Raw genomic sequence first — 15,073 nt, forward strand, 5'->3', positions numbered from 1 at the left:
TCGTGAAAAGAAGGCACAGGGATTCATCTTAGAGGTTACCGAATCTCTATGAGACAAAACGGCTCCTGCACCAATCTCAGAAGCATCTATCTCCACCTGAAATGGGAGTGAAACATCAGGTTGCCGTAGAACGGGAGCAGAAGTAAATCTCTGCTTAAGCTCCTAAAATGCCGAGACTGCCTCTGGAGACCAATTTACCACATCAGCGCCCTTTTTGGTCAAATCCGTCAGAGGTTTAACAATACCAGAAAAATTACTTATACTTACGGTAGAAATTAGCAAAACCCAAAAACTTCTGAAGAGCCTTCAGAGAAGTGGGCTGAACCCAATCATAAATGGCCTGTACCTTGACTGGGTCCATTTCAATAGCAGACGGGGACAAAATGAATCCCAAAAACGAAATTCTCTGTACACCAAAAAGACATTTTGATCCCTTAATATACAGAGTATTTTCCCTCAAAATCCAGAACACAGTCCGGACGTGTTCCACTTGAGAATCCCAATCACTGGAAAAAATCAAAATATCATCCAGATAAATGATCAAAAGCTTATCCACAAGGTCCCGGAAAATATCGCTCATAAAAGATTGGAAGACGGAAGGGGCATTAGTGAGCCCAAAAGGCATCCCCAGGTACTCAAAATGTCCCTCTGGAGTATTAAACGCCGTCTTCCATTCATCCCCGTGCTTGATGCGAATAAGATTATACGCCCCCTGAGGTCAAGTTTGGTAAACCAGCAAGCACTTTTAACTCTGGAAAATAAATCAGAAATCAGGGGTAACGGGTACTGATATTTAACAGTGATTTTGTTAAGGGAATGATAGTCAATACATGGCCTTAATGAGCCATCTTTCTTGGCCACAAAGAAAAAATCAGCACCCAAAGGTGAAGAGGATGGTCTGATATAACCCTTCTCCAATGATTCCTTGATATAAGATCGCATAGCATCATGTTCAGATACAGATAAGTTGAAAAGCCGACCCTTGGGAAATTTACAACCGGGCACTGACTCAATTGCACAGTCATAACTCCTATGAGGAGGCAAAGACGTGGACTTACTCTCACTAAATACATCAGAAAAATCAGCCAAATAGTCAGGAACATCTTGAGACTGGGGAGAGGTGGAGAAAACAGGCGTGTCACTAAGAACACATTGACAACCCCAACTCACCACAGACAGAGATTTCCAATCTAAAACAGGATTATGGGTTTGCAACCAAGGAAAACCCAGTACAATAGTATCATGTAAATTTTGCAACACCAAAAATGTAAAATTCTCTTGATGGTCCGGGGTGACCCGCATTACCACCTGGGTCCAAAACTGGGGTTTATTCTCCGCCAAAGGGGTAGCATCAATCCCCCTCAAGGGAATAGGGGTTCTCAGGGGCACCATGGGGAAACCACAAAGCTTGGCAAAGTCAAGATCCATCAGATTCAAAGCTGCTCCTGAATCAACAAAGGACTTAGCAGAAAAAGAAGACAAGGAGCACATCAAGGTAACTGCCAACAGAAACTTAGGCTGTACACTGCCCACCGCAAATGCGTGAGCAAAACATTTTTCTCATTTAGGGCAGACAGAAATAACATGAGAGGTGTCCCCACAAAATAAGCATAATTTATTACGCCTTCTAAACTCCTGATGTTGCGTCCTAGACAAGGGTGCCAACCTCCACGGCAAGGAAGGTGTTAAGACAGGTTATCGTAGTCCTTTTGTAGGGCTTCTCTCTATGGTCTTCTATTATTGTTAATTAGTGTGGATTTTGTTCCATTTTTTTCAAGGGAACAGGTGTTCTTTTTAAAATATATCATTAAAAGTTTTAAGGGAATGCATGTTCACAAAATTATGTCTTTATATTCCTTTCAATATTTATTAGTTTGATATGCATCCTAGACAAAACCCTATCACATTGCATGGGTTCAGAAGTTTGTTCAAAAGACAGCACCGCCTCTCGCGTACTTTTACGTTCACGTAAACGTCGATCAATTTGAATGGCTAATGACATGGAGTCGTTAAGACCAGAGGGGACAGGGAATCCCACCATAACATCTTTTACGGTTTCTGCCAGACCTTTCCAAAAGAGAGCCGCCAGGGCATCATCATTCCATTTAGTAAGGACCGCCCACTTTCGGAACTTCTGGCAGTATAACTCCGCAGCATCCTGACCCTAGTTTAATGCCAATAAGGTCTTCTCAGCTTGATCAATAGCATTAGGTTCATCATACAACAACCCCAGGGCCTGAAAAAACGCATCCACATTAGCCAGAATAGGATCTCCAGGTGTCAGAGAAAAAGCCCAATCCTGGGGATCACAGCGCAGCAGGGAGATGACAATTTTAACCTGCTGCACTGAGCTCCCCGATGAATTGGGCTTCAAGGCAAGAAATAGTTTACAGTTATTCTTGAAATTCAAAAATTTAGACCGATCCCCAGAAAACACATCAGGAGTAGGGATCTTTGGTTCTACAGCAGATGATTGAGCGAGATAGGCAGAAATTCCCCGCACTTCAGCAGCGAGCTGCTCAACACGATCGGATAATTGCTTAGTCTCCATTAAAGAAAAATTCCTCCTACGGCCCCAGAGAAAAAGAGGAAAAAAATATATAAAAAATTCTGACACTTTTTTTTTTTACACAATTCTTTCCTTCTTTTGAGTACCCTAGAGTCTGCGGTTAGGCTGGTGATTCTGTTATGAATGGGTCACCATGGAGGATGGCAGTAACAGGCTAAGCCACCAGAAGACCAGAGAGGTTGGTAACTAAGCGGATTGCAGACCCCTGATCCTATCCGCACAACTAGCAGTAGCCGTGGGGTGTTCCTACGATGCCCTAGACGCCTCATCACAGCTGGAGAACTAAGCCTAAAAACAGAAAGATAAAATCTAAACTGCCCCGGAGCAGATTCCCAAAGGAATAGATAGCCCCCAAACATATATTGTCGGTGAGACAAGATGAGACACAAACAGGCAGAGAACAGACTGAGCAAACGGTGGGGCCCAAGCTGTCTAGACAGGACAGGATAGAAAAGATACTGTCTGCAATCACGCACAAAACCCTGAAAAAGTCCAACACTACTGATATACAAAAAACCTGAGATCACACGATCTCACCCCCGCTAGATCAGCACTCCAAGAGCAGCCAGCTCAATTATATGCTCCCAACCAGTAATCTCAGGCCTCCAATTCTCGTCGTCAGGTGGGGAATTTCCATCCACCTGGCCAGCTCCATTACTCTCAGCAACCACCAGAGGGAGCAGAGGGAGCTTTGGCTCAGAACTCCGAGCAAGAGAATTCACAACAGGGAGAACATACAAACTGCTTGCAGATGTTGTCCTTAGTGGGACCCCAGCACAGCAAGGCTACAGTGCTAGCCACAGAGCCACCATGCTGCCCTGATGTTCTTTCTGATTAAAGTAGCTCACTTTGCTTGTCTTTTCCATCTGGCCCAGACCAAAATGATGACTTCTGACTGCAGTTTGCATTTCCAACACATATTTATCTATTTAGACCGAGAAACTCTACATCCTTCTGCTATGCTCAGTTCTGTTGCTTAAGTGATAATGCCCCCAGAATGCCCCATCAGTAATACAACCAAAGTGCCCCTGTCAGTAATAATGCCACAAGAATGCCCCCTTCAGTAATATTAAAAGAATCATAGAGTTGGAAGGGACCTCCTGGGCCATCTATATATATCACACACACACACCTCCTGGGTCATCTGGGCCAACCCCCAGCTCAAAGCAGGATTCATTAAATCATCCAGACAAATGTCTGTCCAGCCTTTGTTTGAAGACTTACATTGAAGGAGAACTCTCCACCTCTCATGGCAACCTGTTCCACTCATTGATCACGCTAAATGTCAAAAAGGTTTTTATCTAATATCTAATCTGTGTCTCCTCCCATTCAGTTTCATCCCATTGCTTCTAGTCTTTCCTTGTGCAAATGAGAATAAAGATGATCCTTCTACAATGTGACAGCCCTTGAGATATTTGTAGACAGTTACTAAGGCTCCTCTCAGTCTTCTCTTTTGCAAACTAAACATTCCCAAATCCTGCAACCTTTCCTCATAAGACAGGGTTTGCAGACCGGTCACCATTCTGGTCTCTCTTTTCTGAACTTGCTCCAGTTTGTTGATGTCTTTTTTAAAATGTGGTGCCCAAAACTGGACACAGTATTCCAGATGAGGTCTGACCAAAGAGGAGTAGAGGGTAATAATGACTTCACGTGATCTAGACTGTATGCTTCTGTCAATACATCCTAGAATTGCATTTGCTTTTTGCTGCTGCATCACACTGTTGATTCATATTCAGTCTGTGATCTATTAGTATACCCAAGTCTTTTTCACATGTGCTGTTGCTTAGCTCTATTCCTCCCATTCTGTATATGCTTTTTTCATTTTTATTGCCCAGATGTAGTACTTTGCATTTTTCCCTGTTAAAAACCATTATGTTTGTTGCTGCCCACTGCTCCAGTTTATTTATATCTTTTTGAATCCTCTCTCTCTCTTCTCTAGTATTAGCTATCCCTCCTAACTTTGTGTCATCAGCAAATTTAATCAGTTTACCCTCAATTCCTTAATCTAAATCGTTGATAAAGATGTTGAACAATACAGGGCCCAGGACAGAGCACTGTGGTACCCCACTTGAGACATTCTTCCAACTGGATGTGCAGCCATTTACGACCACTCTTTAGGTCCGATCACTAAGCCAGTTATGAATCCACCTAACAGTTGCCTTGTCCATTCTATACTTATTCATTTTTTCAATAAGGATTGGGTGAGATACTTTGTTAAATGCTTTGCTGAAGTCAAGATATACTATATCTACAGCATTTCCCTGATCCACCCAATCAGTGATTCTGTCATAGAAGGAAATTAAGTTAGTCTGACATGACTTATTAGTTACAAACCCATGCTGACTGTTTAATCACTTAATTCTTATCCAGATACTGACATACATGTTGTTTAATAATTTGTTCAAAGATCTTTCCTGGTATAGAAGTCAGACTCACCGACCTATAGTTGCCTGGGTCCACCTTCTTCCCCTTTTTGAAGATAGGAGCAACATTTGCTCTTTTCCAGTCTTCTGAGACTTCTGTTCTCCACGAATTTTCAAAGATGGAGAGGGGTTCAAAAATTTCTTCTGCTATCTCCTTCAGTACTCTGAGGTGTAATTCATCTGGACCTGCAGACTTGAATTCATTTAGTTAGCAAAGTGTTTCCTCACTATCTTTCTGTTTATAGTTATCCTGGATTCTTCTATTCCCTTAATAGGACAGTGAAGAATAGTTGATGTTACATTTCCTTTCTGAGAGAAAACAGATGCAAAATAGGAATTTAAAAGTTCGGCCTTCTCAACATCCTGTCTTATCATTTCATCATTTTCATCCTGTAAAAATCCTATAGCATCTTTGACTTTTCTTTTACTTTTGACATATCCCCAAAATCTTTTATTATTGCTTTTGACGACTCTTGCAAGCCTCAATTCATTGTCAGCTTTAGTAATCTGATTCGGGCCCTGCAGGTTCTGCAGACAGCATTATATTCTTCTTTAGATATGCCTCCCTCTTTCCATTTTATAAACATTTCTTTCTTCTTCTTTATGACTGTTGTGTTTGAAACTGTTCAACTGTAAAGCGCTGCGGAATATGTTGGCGCTATATAAATAAAGATTATTATTATATTATTTCTTCCTTTTTAGCATGTGCTTAAGTTCTGTGTTCATCCATCCTGGTTTCCTTAAATGCTTCCTATTCATCCCTCTTTAACAATTGCTAACAATTGTGCTTTGAGAATTTACTTTTTCAAGATTTCCCATCCTTCCTGGACATTTTTGTCCTTAAGGATATCCAGCCATTGGATCCCTCCAATTCTCTTTCTGAATCCCTTAAAATCTGCCTTTCTGAAATCTAACCTTGACGCCTGAGTCCTCACAGATCTTCCTGCTCTAGTTATCCAAAATTCTAAAATAGCATGGTCGCTACCTCCTAGAGTCCCAGCCTCTTTTACCTCCTCAACGATTTCCTCCCTGTTTATAAGGATTAGATCCAAGGTAGACGTTCCCCTTGTTTTCTCCCCTACCTTTTGGAAGATAAAGTTGTCAGCAAGAGAGGATAAGAATTTCCTTGACCTGTTAGTTTTGCCTGATAGACATTCCCAACAAATGTCTGGATAGTTGAAATCTCCCATGACAACTATGTCATATTTTTTGGAGAACTTGGCCAATTGATGCATAAAGAGTTCATAGATATCTTCAGCTTGCACTGGCGGCCTGTTGTAAATGCCTACAATGGTGTCCTTTCCATTGTTCTGTCCTTGTATTCTTACCCAAACAGTTTCCACAGAACTCCCAGTCTCTGAAGCTTCAATCTCTGTGCAGATATACGTGTTTCTAACATACAATGCGACACCTCCTCCTTGCTTATCAAGTCTGTTTCTTGTAAATAAGTTGTATCCTTCTAGCCTTGTATTCCAATCATGTGTATCGTCCCACCAAGTTTCAGTGATTCCAATGACATCATATTTCTTTTCCTGCATTAGTAGTTCCACATCTCCTTATTTGTTGCCCATGCTTTGTGCATTAGTATAGAAACATTTTAGTTTGTGATTGGTTTCTCTTTCTCCAATATTTTTATTATTTTATTTGGTCTTTGTTCTTTCCTCCCATTTCTAATAGCAGAGTTCTCAATAGCATTTGTCAGGTGTATAACTTTTTCTGGCCTTTGGCTTCCCTTCCCACATTGTTCTAGTTTAAAGCTCTCCTGATGAGTATAGCAAGGTGACATCCATTAAATACATGTTTTCCAGTCTTTGTAAGGTGCACCCCATCTCTAGCAAGTAGTCCATTGTATACAGTCATATGTTAAAGTTTGGGCACCCCTATTAATGTTAACCTTTTTTCTTTATAACAATTTTGGTTTTTGCAACAGCTATTTCAGTTTCATATATCTAATAACTGATGGACTCAGTTATATTTCTGGATTCAAAGGAGGTTTATTGTACTAACAGAAAATGTGCAATCTGCATTTAAACAAAATTTGACCGGTGCAAAAGTATGGGCACCCATATCATTTTCTTGATTTGAACACTCCTACTTTTTACTGACTTCCTGAAGCACTAAATTGGTTTTGTAACCTCATTGAGCTTTGAACTTCATAGCCAGGTGTATCAAATCATGAGAAAAGGTATTTAAGGTGGCCACTTGCAAGTAGTTCTCCTATTTGATTCTCCTATGAAGAGTGGCATCATGGGCTCCTCAAAACAACTCTCAAATGATCTGAAAACAAAGATTATTCAACATAGCTTTTCAGGGGAAGGATACAAAAAGAGATTTAACCTGTCAGTTTCCACTGTGAGGAACATAGTAAGGAAATGGAAGAACACAGGTACAGTTCTTGTTAAGCCCAGAAGTGGCAGGCCAAGAAAAATATCGGAAAGGCAGAGAAGAAGAATGGTGAGAACAGTCAAGGACAATCCACAGACCACCTCCAAAGACCTGCAGCATCATCTTGCTGCAGATGGTGTCACTGTGCATCGGTCAACAATACAGCGCACTTTGCACAAGGAGAAGCTGTATGGGAGAGTGATGTGAAAGAAGCCGTTTCTGCAAGCACGCCACAAACAGAGTCGCCTGAGGTATGCAAAAGCACATTTGGACAAGCCAGTTACATTTTGGAAGAAGGTCCTGTGGACTGATGAAACAAAGATTGAGTTGTTTGGTCATACAAAAAGGCATTATGCATGGAGGCTAAAAAACACAGCATTCCAAGAAAAACACTTGCTACCCACAGTAAAATTTGGTGGAGGTTCCATCATGCTTTGGGGCTGTGTGGCCAATGCCGGCATCGGGAATCTTGTTAAAGTTGAGGGTCACATGGATTCAACTCAGTATCAGCAGATTCTTGACAATAATGTGCAAGAATCAGTGACGAAGTTGAAGTTACGCAGGGGATGGATATTTCAGCAAGACAATGATCCAAAACACCGCTCCAAATCTACTCAGGCATTCATGCAGAGGAACAATTACAATGTTCTGGAATGGCCATCCCAGTCCCCAGACCTGAATATCATTGAACATCTGTGGGATGATTTGAAGCGGGCTGTCCATGCTCTGCGACCATCAAACTTAACTGAACTGGAATTGTTTTGTAAACAGGAATGGTCACAAATACCTTAATCCAGGAACTCATTAATAGTTACAGGAAGCGACTAGAGGCTGTTATTTTTGCAAAAGGAGGATCTACGAAATATTATTGTCACTTTTATGTTGAGGTGCCCATACTTTTGCACCGGTCAAATTTTGTTTAAATGCAGATTGCACATTTTCTGTTAGTACAATAAACCTCATTTGAATCCAGAAATATAACTGAGTCCATCAGTCATTAGATATATGAAACTGAAATAGCTGTTGCAAAAACCAAAATTGTTATAAAGAAAAAAGGTTAACATTAATAGGGGTGCCCAAACTTTAACATATGACTGTAGGTAATTCACTCTGTGATCCAGAAATCCAAATCCTTGCTGACGGCACCATCGACGTAGCCAGTGGTTCACCAGCAGAATCTTATTCCACCTCCTTGTTCCATGGCCATCCACCTGCGCTCCCAGTTCTTTCACTTTCTTACCTACGTTTTCAAAGTCCCTGCAGATGGTTTCCAGGTCGTTTCTTGCGGTGTCATTTGTCCCCACATGTATTATGGGTAGTCATCAGTAGGGAATGGGAATGGGTAGTCATCAGTAGGTCTGAAGAGTCCTGATATCCTGTCAGACACATCTTAAATTTTTGCACATGATAGACAGCACATTTCTCGAGGTTATATCCGGTCGGCAGATAGCGGCCTCTGTTCCTCTCATCAGGGAATCCCCCTTGACCACCACTCTACGTTTCTTCTTCACAACATTTTTCTTTCTCCATCCAGGACGACTCTGAGGGCGTACAAGGTTGCTATTTGTGGGCAAAGTCTTATCCTGATGTATATCTTCATCGTTCTCCTGTGTAAGAGCCTGGTACTGGTTCCTTAGCAGTATGGGCGCTGTCTTCCTCTCGATCCTCCTGCTTCTCTGGGTCACATGTGTCCATTCCTCTGTTTCTTCAGGTGCACTTCGAATTTCTTCTCTTTCTGTAACATGAAGAAATAATTCTGCTCTAAGAACTCTTCACCTTCCTTAATGATCTTCAATGTGGCTAACCTCTCTTTGAGATTTTGCAACTTTTCCTCCAATGGGGACACAAGCTTGCATTTATGGCATGTGAAGTTTGGCTTTTCCACTGGTAAGTCTGTGAACATGTAGCAAGAAATGCAGCTCACCAAATGGCTCCTGGCCTCTTCCATATTGTTATTGTTAAAGAGATTTAGGGTAAGTGCACACGTAGTTTTTAGGGTGTGCGGATTTTGTTGGAAAATCCGCAGGACAAAAGTCCTGCGGTTTATCTACGAATTAACCTGCGGTTTTGCCCTGCGGTTTCACACCACATGATAAGGTGTGAAACCGCAGCAGAAACCGCACAAAGAATTGACATGCTGCGGATTGTAACCCGCAGCAAAACCGCGCAGTAAAATCCGCAGCATGTGCACTGCTCTTTTTTTTCCCCATAGGAAATAAAGGTACTGTACAACGCAACAGAATCTGCTGCGAACCCGCAGAGCCCAAACCACTGCGGACCCGCAGCAGAATCCGCAGCGTGTGCACATACCCTTAAAAGCTATGAAAATTGAGCCAAAATTCGGTGCGCGGTTTACCGATTTCCTTTTTTCAACTGCAATGGCAAAAATCCAGTGATCGCTGAGCTCACGGAAACTTCACTTATCCCAGAAGGCACTGGGAATATGCAAATTCTCTCCTCAGGACTCTTCCCCTGGTATTAATTCATTAGTGCCATCTACAACACTAATGCCCCCATCAGTAATATATATATACTGTATATAATATGTATATACTAGCTGAAGAGCCCGGCGCTGCCTGGGCATAGTAACTAACTGTGGTTAGTTATAGCAAAATATAATTATCCTCCATCCCATAGTCCTGTGCCCATATACCCATCATACATATCCACAATCCCATAGTCCCGTGCCCATATACCCATCATACATATCCTCCATCCCATAGTCGAGTGCCCATATACCCATCACACATCCTCCATCCCATAGTCACATGCCCATATACCCATCACACATCCTCCATCCCATGCCCATATACCCATCACACATCTTCCATCCCATATTTGAGTGCCCATATACCCATCACACATCCTTCATATCATAGTCCCATGCCCATATACCCATCATACATATCCTCCATCCCATAGTCCCGTGCCCATATACCCATCATACATATCCGCCATCCCATAGTCCCGTGCCCATATACCTGTCATACATATCCTCCATCCCATAGTCCAGTGCCCATATACCCATCACACATCCTCCATCCCATAGTCCCGTGCCCATATACCCATCATACATATCCTTCATCCCATAGTCCAATGCCCATATACCCATCACACATCCTCCATCCCATAGTCAACCATTATGACATCATAATGAGCGGCGGGGCTTGCAACCTATGATGACATCAGCGTCGCCATGGCAACCATTATGACATCATAATGAGGGGCGGGGCTTGATACACACACACTTTTTCTCCATTATGTAGATAGGGGCAAAATTGTTTGGTGAATTGGAACGCGCGGGGTTAAAAATTCGCCTCACAACATAGCCTAGGACACTCTCGGGGTCCAGACGTGTGACTGTGCCAAATTTTGTGGCTGTAGCTGCGACGGTGCGGATGCCAATCCCGGACATACACACATACATACATACACACACACTTGAGCTTTATATATTAGACTAGCTAAAGAGCCCGGCGCTGCCCGGGCATAGTAACTAACTGTGGTTAGTTATAACTAATTATATTTATCCTCCATCCCTTAGTCCCGTGCCCATATACCCATCACACATCCTCCTTCCCTTGGGCCCACGCCCATATACCCATCATACATATCCTCCATCCCATAGTCGAGTGCCCATATACCCATCACACATCCTCCATCCCATAGTCCCGTGCCCATTTACCCGTCAAACATATCCTCCATCCCATAGTCGAGTGCCCATATACCCATCACACATCCTTCATCTCATAGTCCCATGCCCATGTACCCACCATACATATCCTCCATCCCATAGTCCCGTGCCAATATACCCATCACACATATCCGCCATCTCATAGTCCCGTGCCCATATACCCGTCATACATATCCTCCATCCTATAGTCCAGTGCCCATATACCCATCACACATCCTCCATCCCATAGTCCCGTGCCCATATACATATCCGCCATCCCATAGTCTCATGCCAATATACCCGTCATACATATCCTCCATCCCATAGTCCAGTGCCCATATACCCATCACACATCCTCCATCCCATAGCCCCATTCCCATATACCCATCATACATATCCTCCATCCCATAGTCCGGTGCCCATATACCCATCACACATCCTCCATCCCACAGTCAACCATTATGACATCATAATGAGCGGCGGCAGGGCTTGCAATCTTTGATGACATCAGCGTCGCCATGGCAACCATTGTGACATCATAATGAGGGGCGGGGCTTGATACGCACACACTGCTTCCCAAGTATGCAAATAGGGGCATTGTGACATCACAATGAGGGGCGGGGCTTGACACGCACACACTTTTCCCCCCAGTATGTAGATAGGGGCAAAATTGTTTGGTGAATTGGAACGCGCGGGGTTAAAATTTCACCTCACAACATAGCTTAGGATGCTCTCGGGGTCCAGACGTGCGACTGTGCCAAATTTTGTGGCTGTAGCTGCCACGGTGCGGATGCCTATCCCGAACATACACACACACACATACATACACACTTTGAGCTTTATATATTAGACTAGCTGAAGAGCCCGGCGCTGCCCGGGCATAGTAACTAACTATGGTTAGTTATAGCAAATTATAGTTATCCTCCATCCCATAGTCCCGTGCCCATATAACCATCTTACATATCCTCCATCCCATAGTCGAGTGCCCATATACCCATCACCCATCCTCCATCCCATAGTCCCATGTCCATATACCCATCATACATATTCTCCATCCCATAGTCCCATGCCCATATACCCATCATACATATCCTCCATCCCACAGTCCTGTGCCCATATACCCATCATACATATCCTCCATCCCATAGTCCAGTGCCCATATACCCATCACACATCCGCCATCCCATAGTCCCGTGCCCATATACCCATCACACATCCTCCATCCCAGAGTCCCGTGCCCATATACCCGTCATACATATCCTCCATCCCATAGTCCCGTGCCCATATACCCGTCATACATATCCTCCATCCCATAGTCCCGTGCCCATATACCCGTCATACATATCCTCCATCCCATAGTCCAGTGCCCATATACCCATCACACATCCTCCATCCCATAGTCAACCATTATGACATCATAATGAGCGGCGGGGCTTGCAACCTATGATGACATCAGCGTCGCCATGGCAACCATTATGACATCATAATGAGGGGCGGGGCTTGATACGCACACATTTTTTCCCCACTATGTAGATAGGGGCAAAATTGTGTGGTGAATTGGAACGCGTGGGGTTAAAATTTCCCCTCACAACATAGCTTAGGACGCTCTCGGGGTCCAGACGTGTGACTGTGCCAAATTTTGTGGCTGTAGCTGCGACGGTGCGGATGCCAATCCTGGACATACACACATACATACATACACACACTTGAGCTTTATATATTAGATTAATGGCAGAGTGTCCCAACAGTAATAATACTGCCAAAGTGCCACCCCCAGTAGTAATACCACCAGAATTACCCTATGAGTAATAATGGCCACATAAAAAATAAAGCTTATACTCACAGACTCCTCTCCTCTAACATCTACTTCTCTGCCCTTTCAAACAAGTGCGGGCCGGCATAAGTAGATCAATGCCATTGGTGATGTCCTGAAGGCCATGGGCCCACAGTCTCCAAGAAGGTGAGTGCTTAGGCTGGGGGCTCTGTGCTCTACCACTGGATCACTCTGTGTTGCTCATCAGAAGTCAGGGCCACAACGATGCCACTGGGCACGACTATGATACCATATGCTATAGTTAGACACTTAGTTGCTACTATGGAAATAGTACACTTAGAAATGGCTATGGTTATAATACACTTACCATGTTGCTATGGTTATAATACACTGATATGTTGATATGGTTATAATACACTTATGTGTTGCTATGGTTACAATGCATGTTGATAAAAGCAAGGGAAAAAGGGGAGATTATTTAGCTCACTAAGTGTGGGTGTATGTAGCCTCCATCACGGTATGCAGTGTGCGGATTCCAGCCCGGCCACAGGGGGGGGGGGGGGTGCCAGCGTCCGCCTTAATAGAACATGAGTTTTAACGGTTTGTGTTAAAATAATGGGAGCAATATCATTCATGATAAAAAAAGAAGGGAGGCAGGAACGGAATAAAGGACATTAGTCAATGTGTTTTGAACTGGACGATCTGAATAAGGGTGTGTGCATGTTGCGGATCCGCAGCAGTTTTCCATGCGGTGCACAGTACCATGTTATCCTATGGAAAACAAAAACCGCCGTGCACATGCTGTGGAAACACAGAGGTTTATTTTCCGCAGCATGTCAATTCTTTGAGCGGATTCCGCAGCGTTTTCACACCTATTCCATTCTAGGAATCCACAGGTGTAAAATCGCAGGAGAAATCCGCACAATATCCGCAGGCGAAAAATGCTAGAAATCCGCAGGTAAAACGTGGGCATTTTGACCTGTGGATTCTGGAGATTCCGCGAGGAAAAATCCACACACGAATCCGCAACGTGTGCACATACCCTTAGCTAGACTGACTCGGAAGGTACTCCGAAACGCGTTGACTAATGTCCTTTATTCCCTCCCTGCCTCTTCTTTTTTTATCCTAATATTGCTCCCATAATGTTAGCAAAAAACATTAACCCCTTCACCCCCAAGGGTGGTTTGCACGTTCATGACCGGGCCAATTTTTACAATTCTGACCACTGTCCCTTTATGAGGTAATAACTCTGAAACGCTTCCATGGATCCCGGTGATTCTGACATTGTTTTCTCGTGACATATTGTACTTCATGTTAGTGGTAAAATTTCATTCATATAACTTGTGTTTATTTGTGAAAAAAATGGAAATTTGGCAAAAATTTTGAAAATTTCACAATTTTCCAACTTTGAATTTTTATGCCCTTAAATCAAAGAGATACGGCACACAAAAAAACTTAATAAGTAACATTTCCCACATGTTTACTTTACATCAGCACAATTTTGGAACCAAAATTTTTTTTTGTTAGGAAGTTATAAGGGTTAAAAGTTGACCAGCGATTTCTCATTTTTACAACACCATTTTATTTTTACGGACCACATCACATTTGAAGCCACTTTGAGGGGTCTATATGATAAAAAAATACCCAAAAGTGACACCATTCTCAAAACTGCACCCCTCAAGGTGCTCAAAACCACATTCAAGAAGTTTATTAACCCTTCAGGTGCTTCACAGGAATTTTTTGAATATTTAAAAAAAAATGAACATTTAACTTTTTTTCACAAAAAAAATAATTCAGGTTCAATTTTTTTATTTTACCAAGGGTAACAGGAGAAATTGGACTGGAAAAGTTATTGTGCAATTTGTCCTGAGTACGCTGATACCTGATATGTGGGGGGGAACCACTGTTTTCGGCGCATGGCAGAGCTCAGAAGGGAAGGAGCGCCGTTTGACTTTTTCAATGCAAAATTGGCTGGAATTCTGATCGGACGCCATGCCACATTTGGAGAGCCCCTGATGTACCTAAACAGTGGAAACCCCCCACAAGTGACCCCATTTTGAAAACTAGACCCCCTAAGGAACTTATCTAGATATGTGGTGAGAACTTTGAACCCACAAGGGCTTCACAGAAGTTTATAACGTACAGCCGTACAATTATAAAATCATATTTTTTCCACAAAAATGATCTTTTCACCCTCAATTCTTACTTTCCCAAGGGTAACAGGACCCTAAAAGTTATTGTGCAATTTG

The sequence above is a fragment of the Dendrobates tinctorius genome, unplaced genomic scaffold (genome assembly GCF_039654945.1).
Source record: "Dendrobates tinctorius isolate UK_male_01 unplaced genomic scaffold, ASM3965494v1 ptg000003l, whole genome shotgun sequence".
Taxonomy (NCBI): domain Eukaryota; kingdom Metazoa; phylum Chordata; class Amphibia; order Anura; family Dendrobatidae; genus Dendrobates; species Dendrobates tinctorius.